Below are 16,649 nucleotides of genomic sequence, written 5' to 3'. Positions count from 1 at the left end.
GCTCCGAGAACTCCGCCGCGGGAAAGTTCCCGCCTGAACTCTAAACTGACTCCACTCTGACGCCGGCATCCTCGTTTTATATATCACAGATGCCATTTCTAGAACTCACGAGCGCGGCTGGGGCCTGTCGCGTCATTCCGCGCCGACCCGACGGCAGAAATATCTCGAAACACGTGTCGGCGACTCGCGTAACTTCGCAGCTTCAGGTGTCAGTTACGTGTCAAAGGCAGGGCGCCGCGCGGGGAGTTGTGGTAAGGAGGGGGGAAAGCGACAATCATTGTAATCTTCCAGGCGCGCGCGGCGCATATCATGTTGCGGCAGCCGCCAGCCATCTCTGCACCTGCACGTGTCGCGGCCTTGCTCACGTTCGTAACAATATTTAAAGTTCGACAATCTAACACCCGAAAATGTAAGAGTTTGGATAACACTTTTTTTTCTTACTATTCAAAATGTTAGACATCGCGTGCATTAGATTGAGAACCCGGGTTCGAATCCCGGCCTGGACTCCTGATTTAGTTTTTTTTTTCTTAATGGTTTCTCAAAATCACTCCAGGAAAATTCTGGAAATAATTCGGCATGAGAACACGTCACAAAATTCACGGGAATTAGGGTGCCACCCCCAATTATTTAAATGAAATCTTTAGACGACAGCGACAAGTTTTGCGGAGTTTGTAGAACCCAGATGATTTGTATTCCATCTTCAATACTTTTCCCATTAATTGTCAACACATCCGTTGTTCAGCACAGGTCCGGCGCGTCCATATAGGCGAACCAGGCAACCGCCTAGGGCGCCAAGTAGCTGGGGGCGGCGCAGCACGACACATAACAGCTGATATAATATGTTTAACGATTATTGAAACTAGATGAAAATGGATTTTTGTAACAGCTTGGAATGTTTATATTGATATAAGTAATTATTTAAAGTCCACGGTGACCTGTACATGATTTGTAATAGGTAAAAAAGAAAAAGAAAACACAAGCCTCCTTACATTTGACTGTTGACAAAAGGTTTACGTGATGTATTTTGAGGCAAGGACAATTTTTTTTTTGGGTGTCCGGCCCGCGAGGGGGGGGGGGGGGGGCAATTAAGGTTTTTCGCCTGGGGCGCCAATTTACCTTGCACCGGCCTTGGTTCAGCACCAACTTCAAAGGCTTATACCAGCCTTTGAGGAGCACTTTTGGCGAACCTGCTGGCGAAGTATGTCGGTGGAATTTAGCCTCACCCTGTGGAACCTATAATGGCCGTACAGATCTTCGTACTGGCCGTCATGGTTTCGGCAGCGTGTTAGATGTGTTACTGCAGAGGGAAGCCGTTACAGGCGGCTCGGATGTCGCATTCTCGCGGCGTACGAAGCTCCTCCGTGCCACCTGACCGGCGAACCAACCAGAACCCCGTGTTTCGCGGGCGGTGGGGTCGGCTTCTGGCCGGCGGGGGCAGGTGCCAGGAGGACGTGTGACGTACCCCGGGTTCCTGGTAGGCGGCCAGGGCGAGGACACATTTGGAGACGCCGCCTCGTCGCCGGCGAAGGACGCCGATGACGTCTCCCCGGCAGGCGATGAGAGGCGGTCGGGAGTTTTCGTCGTGCTCCTCTACGCCGACGTGGGAATAGGGGCGTAGCCAGGGGGGGGGGGGGGGGGGTTAAGGGTTCAAACACCCCCCCCCTTAGCACCAAATCTTTAATTAATTTCTTATTTATCACTCAAACAAATTTCATATTAAAATTAATAAAAATTTTACCATTACAATATTTAAATTTAATTACCGAAAACTGCTAAAATAGCACTATTTTACACCTTAAAATCCAAATTTTCCCGGGGGAGGACCCCCCGACCCCCCGCGCATGCTTCTTAACACCCCCCATACACAAATCCTGGCTACGCCATTGCGTGGGAGGAACCTAAGATCAGACATTCACTGAAATGAGTCATACGGCTGTACAATCCGCGTTCGTGCATTTTCAGCTTTTTTTCCCCCTTTCCTTTCTCGAAAAAAGTTGAATTTTGGGCTAGGCGTGTTAAATAAATATAACGCTCGCAAAAAAATTCGTTCTTTATCGATTTATTTTTCAAGTGGGCAAGTTTTCTCACGTCGATGTGATTGTTAACAAAATTAAAGGTTATATCAGGTGAGTTACATAAATAATATGTAAATTCGTTGTTATATATATATATTTTTTCCTTTAGGGTATGTTTTCGCACATCCAAGTGATTGCAACTGAAATAAAAGGTTGATTTTATTGTGTCAGTGATTTTTAAATTACTCTAAATCGCAAGACAAAATTGTTACTAGCATTTTTTTTCCTAATCTTGTAGGAGAGGTCTGGCTTAGGCAGAGAGACCTCGGTGCGTCTCAGGTCGAAGTCTATACGTACTAGGATTATCCATGCAGGGAGAGGGTCGCATGCATTGGCCAGCCATGGCAGCGATTGATACCATGACTAACTCCCTTATCTTAAAACTAGATTAAAACTATGTTAAGTTGGGCCCAGGTATAACCGGCACAAACATGCGGAGTGCAATAGGCATGCATTAATAGTACGTTCTTTAAATGATTCATGTAATGGTGAATTTTGATTGAATACAATTTTTGGACATACGCGTGTGTCCAAGAAATTATTGAATCATGCATTAATAGTGTAGAAGAATACAGGATACAGTATACATTGGATGGTTTGGATTAAGAGTTGATCAGAGTAGATAAAGAGTCTATCATACGGGCTTTGGGGGCACTTGGACGCGAGGTCCACTTTCTTTTTTTTAATCGATTCTCGTTTTTTTTTACGGGTAATTAAATTACATGAGCGAGGGGCGGACTTCGGATATGTTCGGACGTCTGACTCCATTCCTGTCAACATGCTGACTCAAGGACAACCAAGATTTCAAAGAGAACTTTAAAAATTACATACCCCTTACAGCAAGATTATTCATGTTTTTATCGAGTCATCTCAGAAAATAATTCATTGGTTGTTTACACTAGCATAATACAAAATGTAAAACAGACATATAGACATGTATACATGACAAGGTATTAAATAAAACAAAAGACTTCATGTAACTTGACGTTAATTTCCTGGATTATGAAGTACAAATGAAACACTATTGCAACTGGATCTAGCTTGAAAACGAACACAAGTTTTGTTCACCATCGGGGCACTAGCCCCCTCTCCCCCCCCCCCTACAAATTATGTATCACACTTCTGTATTGTTACCGAAAAATACAATTAATAAAAAGTATGGTTAAATTCCGGGGCCAATATCAGGATTTTTTTTTACCAGACCTGATATTGTTTAGGCCTGGTGGTTCATTCGAACCAGGGCAGACTAGCACAGAGAGGCGCGGGCGTGAGAAACATCCAGCAAACAAATACCTCCTTGCTTGTCAGAGAAGTGCACTATAGTGTCGTTTTATAGACAGCTTCTTAGTAGTTCAATTGGATATATTGTTGTAGTGAAGTTCATTCAAGACAAGAAGTTTCCGCTTATGTCAAATGCTAAAGCAAACCCCTCTGTTCCAAACGAAAATTTCCATGATGGTAAATTCCTAACATACCAACGCTCATAGAGCATTACATTTGACAACCAATAATTATAATTTTGCATTACGAGTAAAGTATTTACATCCCATTGTTTGTACTTAAATAAAATATCGACATTTATAATTTTTCTGTTTTATATTTCTCCGCAGTAGGATCTTTGGGTACACACACAGGACATCTAGAGGAGACAGTATGTCAATTAACGGTGGTCCGGACATTCTGTTCATCACAAAAGTAATAACAATGTACTATAAGATACACTAGTTCGCTGTTATGTGGAAGGCCATGTCGGTAAGCGTGCACACGTTACGCAGTTTTCAGCATGTCTGTTATGCTGCTATGGCATTCCACATTACAGGGATCCTGTGTATCCAATTGTAAAGTAAATACTCCAGTATTAATAGCAGCCTTTAGGGACCAATGTTCATTAACATTTCTGCTTTCTATACACGTCTTGCTTATTTACTTACAGTTTTGATTTGTATACACTAGACAAGCTGTATATAGAGACGGGAAATATTTGTTGATATTTGGAAACAGATTGGTCAGAAATCTTGCCTTTATCTGGCTGTATGAAAGTGACTTAATCGCAGATAGAAGTCCTGTTTTCCAATTGATGTCGCTAAAGAATTTGACTCGTTCAAGCCTATTTCTTCCTCAGACATGTCACCCCACCACGCCCCCAGTGTCGACGCCCCTTACTAAGCGATATTAGCATAAATAAGACCAAATAGTTTACAAATTGCTTTGGAATAAAGTGAAGTTTGCCCAGCCGTAAGACCGTGCTGGGAATATAAATATCAGTGTTCCAGCATCAGAGAAAACCTGGAATAGCCAGGGAATTAAGAGTTACTGGAAAAATGAGGGAATAATCATATTTCATGGAAATATATGATAAGCTGTAGAATTTAAAATAAATTATTAGAAAAAAGTTTCATCCTGTATCACTAACCCATCAAATTTGCTATGCATAGCATATTTTTTTTTGGTTCACTCTTGTTACATTTCAGTGCGGATGTGTCAAGTATTTTTGAACAGTGTTGTATTTTAAGGCACGTGAGGCCGAATTCCATCTGTGATGGTGCCTTTTTGCTTTTCTCTAAAGATTTTAGTTACTGTGTCAATTTTTTTCCGCTGTGTTAGGAAAAATTGATTTATGGGTTTTGCTGACATTATTATGTACATATAGAGCAAGTTTAGGAGCAGAATTCAGTGTCGTCCTTCGAAATCGCTGTCTTCATCTCATTAACCTGGCAGCCTCTCCACCTCTCGTATGTCATAAACATATTTCGTGTCTGTCAGCTTATGGCCTGTTCCCATCCACTTTCGGCAGAGATCTGGCAACGCTGCACAACATTTTCTCAGATAAACTGCTCAGAGTGCATGTGGGTTAGCGCTCTATCTCTGTTCGATTTTATTCATCCAGTGTCCCGCAGAAATTACCAAGATTGTTATCGAAAATGTAAATTGTATGACAATGGATACGGGACCTGAAGTTGTAGCTTCTAATCCCGATCATATAGCTGTTATTTTTGATTAGGTAATAAAATATAAAAAGTAGTAGAAAACAAAAAAAAAGCGTTTTTTAAACTTATCCATATTTTATATACATAGGGATATAGCACACCTCTGAGAATGGCTTTTGAAAATCAAAACCTTTTTTCAAACTCTTTATCCCGATAAAAATCAAACTTGTTTGCCACATTTCTAATCTATCTTTTTCAAACCTTCGAAGATTAAAAAAAAAAAAACTCGTCAAAATGATACCTAAATCCTTCCAAATCTTTTACCATCTCTACACAACACATGGTGAATATCCCATTCTTATGGGTGAAACTGATTTTAATTCGTACCAGTTTAATTTCAAAACAGATTTTACAGAATATTCAAATAACAATTATGCAATGCACAGAATTAACAAGCATATACGAAAACGATTTATGTGAAAAATTATATATATAAAAAAAGTCAACTGTTTCGTAGACTATCAACCGAACAAGCGTTCGAATGAGCTTCGAAAATTCTCTTCTGCGCAGACCCATCAGCACTCGTTCTTTATAGTCACTTCGGGCAAGACAAGGACGTATTGAAAGTCATGGATCATGTCGATCCGGCCATTTTGATTGTGGTTTGTCCATAGTTCCCTAAAATCACTCCATACATATTTAACTGTTTGATGTCAGTTAATTCTTGCCAAGGTTAGTCCAGCTATTTTTATTGCGGTTTGCCCATATTTCCCCAGAATCACTCCATGCATATTTAACTTCTTGAGGTCACCTAATCTTTGCCAAGGGGTCTGTGTCAACCGTGGTCCAAAATCTTGTGTAGCTTCCAGATGTAGCATGTCACTAGTTGAGGTGGTACTACAAATTGACTCAAAGAAATATTGGATAGTATTTACTTTACCAAAAATTGATTTTAAGAACTAATTCATTAAGCCTTAATTGAGCTCAACATGATACTGTTTGGTAAGTAATGTATGGTTTGCTTTAAATTCATTGCACAAGATTTTTTTAAAATTTGAATACGCACATTGATGCTTAATTTTCTAAGCATAACATTTTAAACATATAGTTTTTGGAACTTTTGATCTTAAAGTTACACCTTAATAAATCCAATTGCTGAGCTGTCTTATAGTGTATGGATATAAAAATTAAGTTATAAAAACTTACATGGGTACAAGATTTTCACATCATTGTAGGGTAAGCCTGAGTCCAACAAGAAAGGCCTTTACAGCTCAAGTAACTTGATATGAACATGTGTATGAACCTGAAGGGGTATTAACCCCATTTATGAGCGCGCGTATTAAAAATAAAATGCATATTTCGTAAAATCAAAATAATACATTTTTTAACTGTAACCGGTTTTCAAAACACCTTGCATATGACAGCATGTTACTTCTAAGGTAACCATGACTAATTTTGCGATGTTTTAACTCGGTTTTGCTTAAAGCAGGAAACTTCGTTTCAGCGAGTATAACCACCACAGGATCCGTACCTAACAATAGTTTCAAAAAGGGAAAACTAGGCGTGGAATTGTCAGAAAAGCGGGGAAACCAAGTGTTAGCCTGTTAGTCATAGTTTACCTACTCGCGTAAACATGCCCGAGTTTACAGATGTTACTGTATCAACTGAGCGAAGCTTGCCTGACCCCGGGATCGCTGGGGTGAACCATGTGATGCAATTGATTAGTGACATGCAGCAAACAAGACGAAGAACAGATACCACTGGACTAGACTACTGGCAACCTTCATTCCACTCGATGGCGGTGGGACAATAACGTGATGGGAAAACAATTTCTCTGTAATTAATCCTTTGGTCAAAGTGAAAACTGACATTTTCTGTACCCAAATTATGTAGGAAAACTCATAAAATGTGAATAGCAAACCTAATCGTTAACATGTTATGGAGCCCCGCCTAGTCAGGGGTGTATTTTTGTTAGTGAGGCGGGATTATGTGTGACGTTCGCTAATGCTTTTAGAGCGGCATCTCTTAGCGCAAGGCTCTTGACTGGTGCGTAGTCTTTGGTCGTGCCTAGGACAAATGATGTTTTATTTACATTCCAGAGCATTAAACAGAACTATTAATGATCACTCCCTATTGTTTGATCGGGAATGACCAGCGGCTAGGGCCACCAACCCAGCATAGTCACCGCCTCAGCACCGTACCTCACTCAGCTAACCAGACAGTTGGCTGTGTCCTGAGCCCTAAGACGTTTCAGCACTGCTGGCGCCTTCCCCGATCTCCCACATCACACTGGGACCCTCAAAACACCCAGTGAACCCGTGGTCCGGTGGAGGCCTATCCAACCTCTGCTAGCTGTCCAGGCTAGTACCGGAGCTGTGTCGTCGCTCACCACGTCGACTCCGCATCGGGCTAGGGAACCCTTGGAGCCTGCTCCAAGCGATCGAGCACCACTACCAAGTACAAGACTACCCAATCAGAATCCTGGGCCTTGGAGAAAACCTCAGCGGGACACCATTCAATCTTTCATGGATTCTTCCCGTACTACTACCAACTTGGTGTCTATACAGTACAAAATTGTTCGCCAACTGGCTGACCGACCGCCACTCTTCAGAATAACTCCACTGGATGTCCTCGTCTCCTCGGACTACCCTCCGACCTGCCGTACCTCGGCCTGACAGATTTACAACCGATTAGGCCCGAAGGTGCCTGGACTCATCCGGCGGCTACTGCAGAGAGCCCTGGCTAGAAATTTCAATCCGGTCATGCGTGGACTGGAGGGCCTCGGGGAACGTATCACATTTAGTGGAGCAGTTTACAGCTCTTTTTTTAAGTCCGGGTGCCCCCGAACACGCCGGCGCCATTCTCGGTCGTTTCAATTACCATAGGCCTAATCCATTCACAATGGGGCCCTTGGGACCGAGTCACAGAGGCTCGGCAGTCGAACCCCCCAGAAAGGTTTCAAACGCATCTGCTGTTGCCCGCAGATTCAGCCAATTCACCATATCTGGTCCCATCCATGCAATTGAGGATGCACTGCGGCAGGGTTACGCCCGGCATTGTCCTCTTTAGTTAAGGCGATGCTATGACGCAGAGGTTGAGGCTACCCATCCCCAACATGGTCACCACGATTCGCCCCCAGCAGCGGTGCCCACGTGGAGGCAGAGGATTGCCACTTGGTGCGGAGAGGCTATGTATTCGCATCCATGCACCCATTCCGTGAACCTGTTGGATCATGTCTCGGATACTAGAGCCGGCAACAGCTCCGACACCTCAAGGGACAATCACCTTTTCCCCGCAGGGTCAGGTCAGGTCCACTCCCGTCGTCCGATTAAGGACATCGCGACGCCAGTGTCCGCAGAGGAAGACGCCTGTGAATGACCGGGTCACGAATGCGCCGCCTCTTTCAGCCGTCATCCTGTCCCGCCGGATTCGGCCGCGTCACGCCCGCCAGTCGTCGTCGGCGGGATTCCGCGCACGTCTGTCTCCCCGCGCGTGGGTCGCCGGTGCCAGCGGTGCCAAATACGCCGGAGACCAACACTGGACGGCTCTGAGAACGTTTTGCCCCCTAACCTTGCCTAATCTAAATGTTAGTGCTTGGAAGGGAGGGACTTAGGCATGTACGCCTAGTCTGTCGTGTTGTGTTAGTGAGGCGAAATAAGTGCAACGCTCGCTGGTGCTTCTAGCGCGGTATCGCCTCTGAACTGGCGCGCAGTCTTCTCGTCGTCCATAGGACAACTGTGAAATTTGAGCGGTCACCGTAACATTATAAGTATGGCATAGAAATGAAGGTAAAGGTATAACGCAAGTCCCTTAAGTACTTTAAAGATTCTGTACCGGTTGTTTTGCGCCTAAAAATTACTCTGAAAACATGCCTTTTATCCATTTTAACTCTTACAAAAATACAGCTTAAAGACTTAAATCCGAAATCAATAGTTCTTTTCGGCCATCAGCGAATTCTTAAATGACTCTCGTCAACAGACCCCACTCGGATATCTTGAGTAGTTTTGAAATCGCGTTGTTTTTCCTGAAGCTGTGCTCACCGTATGTGTGCCCGGGCAGACGGGGGCCTTAACATGCTGGGGTTTTTAACCATGCGGGAAAAAATTAACGTTAATCGTGTGCTTTGTTTGGGCTTCTGGTCAGCTGGTCAGCCATGGCTGCAGTTGGTCTCGTGGTGGACACCCCTTAACCACGCCCTGGCCGAAGCTGGTAGGTGTGGCCCAGGTAGAACCTGCGTGAGTAGACACAAGGTCGGCAGCTCCGAGAGTTTGGCGCGAAATAGTGCGTGTTATCACCAGACATGGTCTGGGATGCGCTTATTGTACACTAAGAATTCCTTCTATACCAACATCAGAATGTCATTCGCATTCATATCTGAATTATAAATAATCAATTCTTAATAATGTGACTTGCGAATAAATTTTTATTTTACTTTCTTGATATTATTATTTCTGCTCGTACAACATAGTAGTGTCGAGAAATCACTTTTTTTTAAATAAAGGTGCAAATCAACAAATGTTATACCGTCAGGTAGGAGTCTTGAATTTTTAAATCGCACTCGTTAAATGATCGTTGTGTTTTACATATGCCTGTCTGATACGTATATTAAAAATAATAAATAGGATGCATAATTATTAATTAATGTGTTGCGCCTAAATGTAAAGGAATCGGAAGACCTTGGTAAAAATTAGTATTTAAATACCAAATTTTTTTATTTTTTTTCGTGTGTGACAATGTTTTTTTGAATGTATCAGTTGATTCTTGAAGGCACTTGTTAATGGTATATTACTATTTGCGTATTTGCTGTGTTTGTAGCTATCACTTCAAATATAGTCCATTTGTGTGTATTGCAGTGGATGGGCATTTATGTAAATTAATATCGCTATTTTACGAGCCAAAGATGGTTATGTATTGTGAAACAACTAGGTTAACCTAACATTGTTCTAGATCACCAAAGAACACCACCTTCCGTTTCTACTAAAATCTTATAAAATTCCTGAATTTTTTTTTTTGGCTACTTAAATACAAATTAGGCGATATTTCATTACATATTATAAATGTATTAAATAGGTAAGATCCTGAACCCAAAGAATTCTAATAATAACGTAGTAGATGCTAGAGGACAAAACTAAATTTCTTTGGTTTTATGATGGGTAGTTGGCAAAGAGAATTATTATTAGTGACCGATTTCAAAGAAAAAAAATTAGGAATGTTTAACCTGGGAGTGAAATCTCTGTTTACTTCAATACTCCTTGTTCTCACCTGTCGATAGATGACAGCATATGTGACACCAGCACCAACATTAGAGATGCGTGGAAAAATACAACAGCGAGTTTGTTCGGAACATATTTCTTTTTTTCTACTGCCACCGTAGATTTATGTAATTTAAGATACCTGGATGTATTATGATAACAGTACCATATTTCTATGCTTTAGTCTGTGTGTATAGTGTTTAGTATTTGTACTCTATTACGAACTTTTTATACCACTTGTAAAATTTTACATTACTATTATATTACAGTACAGGTAAAAAAAAAAAACTTCGAAATTAAAAAGTAGATATAGAACTGTGGAGTATGCCCGTATGTGTAATAAGTACATTTGTCAACACTTAAATGCTCACTTCTTTTTTATTTGGTTGTGTTTATATAAAATGGTTGATAAAATATTTCCGAAAATACTTTTCCACAAAACTGACACATCTAATCAACCTTACGACTGTTTGCGATGCCAACACATTATGTTGAAAGTATTTTTATATGGTCCCTTTTGGAAATTAGCAGTTAGTGACTTTCTCCCCCTTGTGGAACACCAGTGGGAGGTTTGCAATTCGCGTTAGCGAAACGGGGACGGATTCTGCGTGCGAAACTAGGAGAGTGCTCTTCAGGCAACCTCCGGGAGCTCGGTCTGTGTATTTTGCCGTCGCGAGTGTATAGTGCGTGTGGGCGGAGCCACGGAGTAAGTAGAGAAATAAGACACGTCACTCTCATGTTGGCGAATGTTCGTTATTGGAGAGTCTCTTTTTTTTTGGGGGTGGGGGGGGGGGGATGAGTCGTGGGTGGGTAGTATTTCTCTGTATACATACCAACTTCAGTACATAAAGACTGGAAAAAACCCAACATTTTTAAAATGCTAATGCCAATAATTTAGTGTTCTTTTGTAAAAAAAAAACTATATATAACAAGCACTAAACATTTTATTTTACAGACCCATATAGTGGCATATTTATTGGTTTTTTTTTCCCCCTGACATAGACTTATTTTCTGAGTCTCTCGTTTCGAGAAGTTTTTGTTCGTAACTTGTAACTAACATCCTTTTGGTTTTTGAACGAATTCAATTAGAGGTTTCAAGTTATCTAGGAATAAAATTTATGAAACACTACTGTAAGACTACAAACTTCTGCCACAAAAACAAAATGAAGTGTAACAGTGTGACCACCCTTTTCGAATTGTTTTATATATGCCCACAATAAAGGTTATGATTTCAATACACTAAAATTGAATAGCTTTATAACCATTAAATATTTAAAGATGTAAAACAACTATTTTTAGGTTATCGTAAAACCATTGTTTTTTGTTCGAATACAATCGTACCTTTAAATCATAAAGATTGGTGCAAAATTTCGAGCATGGTGGTAGCATAGGGACGAAGTTCAGATTGGAGCTTCTTAGACCCTATATAGAGTAGGGAAGCCTAAGATTTACACCAGTCTATTCCGAGGCCCGAACAGGTCCGAAGTTCACCGGGCTCGCTCGTGAAACTTAGGTTGCACATACTGTAGGATAAAAAAAACTTGTAGGAAAGATGTCGAGTAAGTCTTTCACAGACTTTATTAACGGAGAAATTTGAGAGTAGTCAGGGTTTATTTAAAAAAATACTTAAAAATCGTGTGAACGGTTGATTAAGTTTGGTTAGCTACACAAATACTCTAAATTGGGCAATTGGTTATGTTTAGTTATTGGTAATACCTAACTATTAGGGTTGTTAAAAAAATAAAATTTTGGTAATTATAATCTCCACACTCCTGTCCTTATTCCATATGGTATTGCAGAATAGAGGAAAAAAAATCAGTTGAATCGGTCAATATTTATATGATTGAACACTTAATAGGTCAAATCTGAGGTTTTATACTGATATTTTGGTTAAAAAATATTACCTAATGATATGAATGAATACAGAAATATCGTGGAAAAGTTATTTTACATTTACAGTGGTCATAATTCAGGTTTCTGAAATGTTAATAGTACATAATATAACATTTTATTCTTGTTTACTAAGCATTACTAACATCAGCGGCCTCAGTGTCGCCTTCTTACATGTTGGGAACTGTTTTCTGTGCAGTTGAACTAACCGGAGCAAATACTGAAACTGTTCTTTTTTCGTGATACTGGTATTAAATTTTTAATTTGGTTTACTTTCTCTTTGAGATTAATGAAATTAGGACCAGAAGGCCACAACTTAAGGTCCTTGCAAAGGAAAGATCATCTTTTTATTTTCCGTTTGTTAGGAGGATTTCAAAAAGTAATATTCGCTGTGTGAAATTTGTCTCAAGAGAACTCTCGTGCTTGAACGATTTACTTAGCATTTGGTGGGGGCTGTAGGTTTTTAACTATCTCAATTTTGGTGGCGTCACTGACACGAGAATCAAAGAGAGCCAGCCCAACTAAATGTTCAGAAAACCAACACTTTTGGGGTTGAAATGCTACAAGAGCAGCCTTCTTAACATTGCAATTGGGATATGCTTCGAATTGCTTTGAAAGAATTACATCATTCATAACAGCTTTCCCAGCCGTCGGTGCCTCATTCCAATGCCGACCATAAATGTGGGCTACGAACAAGCCTACTTCAGTGATTCCTTTTTCTTCTCCAGATGTAAGGCTAAACTGTTCATTGAATAAATAGATTTTAAGAGAATAAATAGCCTTTGCCATCCAACATGCTCGGAACGTTACTTTTGATCCTGGGCTTGTACCTCCAAGAAAGACATTACACAACTGCAAAAGCTCTACACAGTCATCTCGAAACTGCTTTGGCTGATGTGAGTCCTTTAAAATGGCAGTATAGTAGCCCACCATTTCTTCCCTAATTTTATTTTTGTTTTATCATTGGAGCCAGACAGATTATTTCTGCCTTGAGAATATATTTCCTTGTCAATCTGAGGCCAGTGTTTCTTGAAATGCTTAAATATAGCAACATCTGGACCCCCATGTACCTACTCCAAAAGCTGTGTTGAAAATAGACGAGAGCACAATTTGAAGTGCATGGTGCCTACACGGAATCCACACAAGACTAGTATTTAAACTGTCTTCAAGAATAGCACATGCTCCACTCTTCAAGCCTGTATTGGCAGTTGTGTCAAATACCAGAACACGCACATTCTTTCTTAGGTTCCAATCATCCAGAGCGTTTAGGCAAGCAGTAGCTTGTTCCTGGCCAGTCCCTTGTAGAATCTTAGGAATTCCTAGTAATTTCTCGACCCCATCTCCAGTGACAAGTACCGCCACTCTGACAACCTTTTCAGTGCCCCTCGCAATATATGTACGTAACTTGCCATCCCAGTGTAGAAATAAAGGATTTTCAGAACATAAAGATGACTTATTTTCTGCTAGTCTCTCGTTCTTTCATGCAATTACGCCTGCTTGTGCTCCGAGATGCTGACAGCTTATCCAAAGTCAAAAACTCAGAAACTGCACTGATGTTACAGACATGGCTTTACAGTCCGATAAGTTTACTCTGTCAAGTGATGCTGCTATGTTGGTTGTGAGAATCTACTTCCTTTTTATGGGTTGCTTTGGAGTAATGCTAGTGGAAGGTTGATAATTAAAATCAGATTCATCAGAACTACTGTTTATGGATTCTTAAGTTACTGTTAGTATACTTGAGGCGACACACTGTTTGAATTTTTGCATTTCATTAACAGAACACTGACTTCTCAACTCTCTTCACTGTCTCGTACTCGCTTTCGTGAGTCTTGAGCTACTAGATTCTTGTCTACTCCTACCATGCTTCAGCTCTTTGTCTCTTCACGCTGCATTATTAAAAATTCTTGTCTTCATCAATTTTCATTATTTGCAAAGCATCTGTAAGTGCAATGTCAAAAAGATCGGAGAGGTCTCTTTGAATATTTCCTCTTTCTTACGACAGCTATCTAAGTGTGTCTTTTTTTTTTTTTTTTTAGATTGATATATTTATTATATCGTTTATTGAGTTTTCTTTCAATTGCATCTATGCTTTGAGTTGGAATCTTTGCCATACCCCAAATCTCCAGGACATCTTTAACATTGGCTCTTATTCCTTTTTTTAAGCACAATTTTTTGTTATTATGCTGGAAAATAAGCCTTTCCAATAGGTAGCCTAGCTTTGGAAAGTGATCCAGTAGGCTTTCCAATGAGCCACACTTCACACTTTATCTGCAACCAAGAGATTAGTATAAGATGTCGTATTTATGACCTGAGTTGACAGTGAGCATGTTTGTGTAGTTGAGAAAGCCAGTACGAAACTTCTAGGTAATGTTTTAAAGGCAAATAAGTTGTTACCTACATACTCTCATTGCTAACTAAACTTAACCTAATGCTTATTGTAATGTAGGTAATACACTTTATGCGTGTTCCTTAATAAGTACTTACCAAGATTGAACAAGTTTAAATGCAACTAATATAATTTATAAAAGATTCACAAGAAAATCAACAAACACTTGTTTGTCACTGAAATCAACATTACTACTATTACTACTGCTGCAGTCTGGCGGATAGCCACATAATTATTCATTCTCCAAACAATGGGAAGTTCTGCTCCCTGGTAGAAACTATCTAAGACTTCTTAATAAAGTCTTCTAAGAGTGCATTGTAATAGTTGATTGTTTGTTTCAAAACACCTTTAACAGTGAACTTTTAGAAACAAAAAGAAAGTTTTCAACTTTCAATTTTATGGACCCCTAAACTTTCTTCCAAGTATGCAAATTTTAGTTTGGTAATTCACTTTGCGTAATGGAACAAGGGCAGCAATGTGGTGATACTTTTATTTTTAACTTTATTGTTTTTTTAACTTTCATTTTTTAAAGGTAATTATGGACCACCCTACTAACCAACCATTAAAATTATTTTACAGTATTTTTAATGTAGCTATCTTTTAACCCAACCAAAATTCTACTGTTTTAAACTATTTTTAATGTAGATAAATTAACCCAACCAACCGTTAACAATATTAAAATTATTTTTTATCTAACTAACTTAACCTAACCGACTATTGTCATGGTAGCCTATCAAAAATTTGTAATTTTTACACTGAACCTTAAAATGGCCCACTTATAACATTTTGGAATTTTTAATTTAAGAAATTTGCCTTTTCTTCAGATTGACCAGTGTTTTAACCAATCTTCTAACTAAATGAAATCTAAAATTAAAATCTTCGACGTGTCGAATTTAGATAAACAGAGAGAGAAAGAGATAGAGAGAAAAAGAGAAAAAGGAGAGAGAGTAAAAAGAGAGAAAGAGAGAGAGAAAAAGAGAGAGAGAAAGAGAAAAGATAACCTAGCATGCACGAACGCGGCCTCTGAATGGACTGGTGCGAATGTTGGGTTTGCCGAGAGGGCCAGCCCCCAGGCCGAGCCACGTTGGGATCCGCCGCAGGGGACGCTGGGAGAAAGGCCAAACAAAAACTGGCGCGCCGTGTGCCGATGGTTTACCTTCGTTTCACATCTTTAGCACTGGTGGTGAGTGATATTAGGTACTAGCAGGGCCGGCGCGTCCATATAGGCGAACTAGGAAACCGCCTAAGGCGCCAAGTAGCTGGGGGCGGCGCAGCACTACACATAACAGCTGATATAATATGTTTAACGATTATTGAAACTAGATCAAAATGGATTTTTGTAACAGTTTGGAATGTTTATATTGATATAAGTAATTATTTAAAGTCCACGGTGACCTGTTTATGATTTGTAATAAGTAAAAAAAGTAAAAAAAAACAGCCTGCTTACATTTGATTGTTGACAAAATCTTAGGCTTACGTAATGTATTTTGAGGCAAGGAAAATTTTTTTTGGGGTGTCCGGCCCGGGGGGTTGGGGGGGGGGGACATTAAGGTTTTTCGTCTAGGGTGCCAATTTACCTTGCACCGGCCCTGGGTTCTAGGACTACTGTTGTTAGTGCCATCTTAATGGAATTTTTTCTTAGTACGAAAGGCTCCGTAACACTCAAATATTTGTCTCCTATTACATTTTTTTTAATAGACTTGGAGGGGTAGTATTGGACGGAAAATGTCTTCGGATATTCCTTATAAAATAAATTTGGTCAGATAACCAATAATATGTTTTAAATCATGCCACACTTCAAAGTTTATTTTGGGTCTGAGCTATCTCAAATTTTGAAATTAATTAATGCATCACATTGCTGGATAAAATTTTTGAACTTTTTATGGCATTTGTGCATTTTTAAATTATTCAAACATGTTGTTTAATACAAATATGTTAAATGGTTTTTTAAAGTTATAGAAATATAATTTCCTTTTTACACTTAAAATTATTTCGCATACGACCTTCATATTAACTTCATTTTAGTTATTTAACTTTTATAACCTATTTAATGGTCCACGTGTTCTTCGCCATTTTAATGATTCGTTAAGATGGAAACGGACGCCGTTTCCGTTTTCGC

The 16,649-nt window shown here is 39.9% G+C and overlaps 1 protein-coding gene across 6 annotated transcripts in view; it reads left to right on the top strand.

Moving 5' to 3' along the window:
* The window catches only part of LOC134536770 (Ca(2+)/calmodulin-responsive adenylate cyclase), a 183,069-nt gene that overhangs the window by 23,656 nt on the left and 142,764 nt on the right, over positions 1–16,649 (top strand). The window lies entirely within an intron of this gene.

Source organism: Bacillus rossius, chromosome 11, assembly GCF_032445375.1.
Source record: "Bacillus rossius redtenbacheri isolate Brsri chromosome 11, Brsri_v3, whole genome shotgun sequence".
Classification (NCBI taxonomy): Eukaryota; Metazoa; Arthropoda; class Insecta; order Phasmatodea; family Bacillidae; genus Bacillus; species Bacillus rossius.
Note: the sequence above shows the minus strand (reverse complement) of the source record. Positions and strands in the feature narration are given on the sequence as shown.